A 4892-nucleotide genomic window follows, 5' to 3' on the forward strand; every position below is an offset into this window, starting at 1 on the left:
ATATATATATATATATATATATATATATAAATTAATATACATATATACTAAGATCATTTTGCCATGAGTTGGGGGATGGTATTCAAATTAAGTAGACTGCAACACAATTTTATTAGCACCTAGAATTTTTTTATTTTTACAGTCACTCCACACTTGAACATACATAAGAAGGGAAATATGCATATAAGCCAAATAAGTCATTCCTTTAAAATTCATATTCAGGGCCGGCCTGGTGGTGCACTGCTACAGTGCACCGCTTGGGAGCGCGGCAGCGCTCCCGCCGAGGGTTCGGATCCCACATACAGACCGGTTCCCGCTCACTGGCTGAGCGAGGTGTGGGAGCAACACCGAGGGTTGCGATCCCGTTGCCGGTCCCGGTCCAGTACGGGTGTGACACTGAGGGTTGCGATCCATTGCCGGACACAAAAAAAGACAAAAAGGAAAAAAAAAATTCATATTCAGTCCAACTTTTCTGAATCACTTCTCTTCAGGGCCCCTGATAGCCACAGGCAGAATCAAAGAATTTTGAGAGGATCTTAGAGGAAAGGGGTTTTTTTTAAAAAGTGAGGGAGACTAAGTATTACATATAGGATAAGTCTAGTGCGTTGTAAAAGAGAAATTCGAAGATGTCAACTTTGGGAGTAGACAGGTTAGTAGAGATGGACCCATTACAGTTAAAGCAATTAACTGCTTAGGATGCTATGGGACCTCAAAAAAGGCTCATACTTCTCTACTTAGGAAGAACAGAGAAAGTGTCACAGATATGTTTGAATAGAATGATGGGGGAGAATAGTGGGTATGGCAATATGAGGAATGCTAAACACGTTCAAGTTTAGCCAAAGGGAACAGATGTGAGGCAAGTTAGGAAGATAATACTGGAAAGGAAAGAAGGGGTCATGAAAAAGCTTACTGCCTAGCTAAGAAACTTAAATTGTATCCTAGTTATGGAGAAACCAACCAAAGTTTTTAAGAACTCACATGACATATTTAGATCAACCTTCAGAGAGTAAATTACTCATTTTAGCTGATGTAGAGCAAAGGAACTGGAATGGATTAAAACTACAGGCAGGAGAACCAGCTAGGAGAGCTTTGCAATAATTTTGTCAAGAAAACATGAAGATGTAAATTAAAGAAGAAAGGACAGATTTGAGAGAAATGTAGAAGAATTTGAAGAGAGCATGGATTAAAATAGAAGGTAAGCAAAAGCAAACAACCAAATAGCTTCAGAAACATTGTAACAATATTAAGCACTCCAAATAGATAAAAAAAAAAAATACCATGGGCCTCTTGGGATTTACTCCACAGTATATACAAGGAACACAACTTTGCTGTTACTAGATCTTCATAAAAAAGATGTAATTATCAAACTTAATTAAAATAGCCTCTTAACATGTTTTTTTTCTACCATGGTAGTAACACACCCATTATAGACTACTTGCAAATAGTATAAAGGGAAAAAGAGGGAAAAATATACCCATATTTCGACCACCCAAAGAAAACTGCTGGGCCGGCCCGTGGCTCACTCGGTAGAGTGTGGTGCTGATAACACCAAGGCCCCGGGTTCGGATCCCACATAGGGATGGCCGGTTCGCTCACTGGGTGAGCATGGTGCTGACAACACCAAGTCAAGGGTTAAGATCCCCTTACCGGTCATCTTTTAAAAAAAAAAAAGAAAACTGCTGCAGATTATTTGATTTAGACTAAATATGTTGCTTATATTTCTTAAGTGTACTTGTATCTATAATAAGTATGGTGAAGAGGTATAAATTGGCTAAGTATTTTTATAATTAATGTTTTAGAAAAACAAGTTAATGACAGTCATCAATACCTAGTAATTCAGAAGTAAAGAACAGTGGGCTCTCTAGGAGCTTTCACATTGATGCATTATATTAACTAATTGATATAAATAAGTTTCTGCATTTATTAAAGTAAGTTTAACATGGTCTTAAATTGAGTGCTTTGTTTTCAGTTTTCCCAATACCACACAATGTAAAACACCTCAAGAAAACCATTATTTTACAATTGTAATAAGTCTGTGTATCATACTGAAAATGAATAACCCTTAACAAGTGGTATCTTTTTTTTTTTTGGTGGCTAGCCAACACAGGGATTGAACCCTTGACCTTGGTGTTATCAGCACCCTGCTTAATCAAGTGGTATCTTTTCTGACTCACAGCTCTAAGAAGCTTAAACTAAAAATACATTATCATCCATGACATTGAGCTCTAAAAAGTTTTGAAATATATTCCAAGTATCCATCCTTAGGATCACCAAAGGGTTTTTAAAAACCAAACATGGATAACTAAAAATAAAATGCAGAGAAGGTTGAAAAGCACTTCCTGCTTTATTTCACAAGCAAATTAATGGAGCTTGATTATTAATTATACTGTTGGTTTTTGTCACTTTAAAACAGTATAGGAAGGCTGGCCATTTAGCTCAGTTGGGAGAGTGTGATGCTCACACCAAGGATCCCAGTACCAGCCAGCAGTATAGGAAGATGCTCTGTACATTTTCAAGAAGGAGCAACATGTTTAGGCTTGTTTTTATAATCTTGGCTTCCTTAAATGTGTGTAGCAGCTGAATCAGCCCTTTATGTTACTAAAGCTAATGCAGAGCTGTGATTAAATTATTGATCCAAAAGCTAAAAGCGTAAGAAACTAGGAACTTGGAGTACCATCCACCTTCAAAGAAAAAGTTCATAAATAGCCTTGCCTGTAAATTTTCAAAGACTCATATTTCAGCTGATTTTCTATATTATTATATTCTATAGTATTCATTATACTGCCACTTAAATACAAAAAAAACATAAATAGAACTTTTTAAAAGTAGAGAGGCATGAAAAAAAAAAAAGTAGAGGGGCACAAAACCAAGGCACAGAAAAAAAAATTAAGAAAAAATCAATACACAGCATGTCAGTGTTTCCTACCTAAAACTATCTTGGCTAACAATAAAGGATAAAGCTGGCAATTTAGAATTGATAGCATTTCATACTTTTGTTAACTTGGTGACTCCCTTGGCTGATTATTGGCCTTTCTCAAGAATGATCAGTAAGGATCATCGTTCTAACCCTTTTCTTCTACCTAAAATGGGATAGGTGTAGATTCTTGTCAAATTCTTTAACATTGCAAAACAACTCTATAAAGGATCCTGACAAGAATATAATGATCTTTAAGAATTTCTGCATGCAAACACAAGATAAATGATCCATTTAAGGATGAGCATTAAAGCCATATATAATACATCTGGAATCTTTTTGTTGTTCTCTTCAAAGTATACAGTTTGCAATTCCTAAGGCAAATATAAGTTTTTATCAAAACTTTCACCCTCACCAAAAGAAACAAAAAGACCTAACAAACCTCCAATATGCTTGATATGAAAAAGCTTTTTTTTCCCCAACGTAGTTTGCTTTATTACTGTAAAGTATATGCTGTTTTGCCAAAATGGCATAATTAATAATTATTATTTAACCCTATGTTAGACCATATTTTAAAGGCTTTAACCCTCACAACATCTCTATGAGTAAGAAATACAATCATTTTATAGAAGTGGACAAATAACTTACTAAAGTAGGCAGTAGGACTGGGATCAACAGGTCAGGGAAATGCCAGAAACTAAAAGTGACTAAGAAATTTACTTAGACTGCTTGAAGTTAGCTTCTTCTAATAAACATTTCCTTTTTTAATGCTTCTTGTTAAAAGACTTGGTGAAAAATAATTTTAGAAGCTTCATGGTAATTTCAAGAGTGATTTACAGAGATAACAATTAAAAGGTTTACTTTTCCTTTCTCAGAAGTATACAAAGGGAAAGACTGAACAGAGAAAGGGAAAAGCAGGTGGGAAACATGTTACACAACAGTGATTTTTAATTATGAGTCAACATGGATTCTATGCCAGCATTTTGCAACCCGAACACTCCCAGCTAGGAATCCAGGATACAGAATAACCACAGAAACGAAATTGTCTTTATTAGAGAAATGTTTATATAAAGGAATTACCGGATCAGTAATTATTGATTCAAAGATTCAAAATAAAGCAACGGTGGCCAATTGCTAGCGAGACACAGGCACTATGAAAGTGAAAACTGCCGACCTGTAATAGCCACTTGTCATGTAAATTCTAGGCTATTTACCTTAAAATGCACTCATGCGCAGCCGGAACACTGAAAAACCAGGGAGTGAAGTCAAAGCAAATGCAAGGTTTCTGTACAGCGCGCGTGACTGGGAACAAAAGAGGTGGTGGAAGGAAGACTCCCCCCTCTGGTTTCTCACATTGAAAAGCTCGTGAACCAACGGTTGAAGTTCCAATGTGTGATAGGCAAATAGTACAGTTTAATGCCCGGGGGGAGGGAGGTGCCTTTTTAAAATTAGCTTTCGCCTTTTCTTCAACCCACATCTTTGTTCCTTCGTGCTAACGATGAAGTTGACGGTTACACACAAAACGCCGCTAGACATTTCGTCAGGTCTCCCATCTTCCAAGCTCTAGGGGTACAAACACACCCGACCGCCTTAGAGGGCCGTGCCGGGGTTGGGTAAGGACGGGGCACGAAGCACCGGCCACCTTCTCCTCCCCCGGGGTCAGGAGGGAGATCAGCCCTGCCGGAGGGAAGCGGAAGGTGGGGACATGGGAAGAGGAGGACGCTGCCCCCTAGGGGAGCCGAGTAGCAGGCTGGGGGCCGGGGCGGGAGGGGCGGTGGAGAGGAGGCGGCCGGTAGGGAGGCCGTGCCGTCGGGCGGGGCCGTCGCTCCAGCTGGCTCGGACCCCGGCGGGGCGGGCCGTAGACCGAACGGCGGAGCCCAGGAGCTGGCCCGTGGCCAAAGAGAAAGGTGGCGGCGGCGACGCGGACGGGACGGGGCGGTGGCTCCTCGCCGTGACCCTGTGTTTGCCCGCCCAGGCC

This window comes from Galeopterus variegatus, unplaced genomic scaffold (assembly GCF_000696425.1).
Source record: "Galeopterus variegatus unplaced genomic scaffold, G_variegatus-3.0.2 Scaffold3984, whole genome shotgun sequence".
NCBI classification, from domain to species: domain Eukaryota; kingdom Metazoa; phylum Chordata; class Mammalia; order Dermoptera; family Cynocephalidae; genus Galeopterus; species Galeopterus variegatus.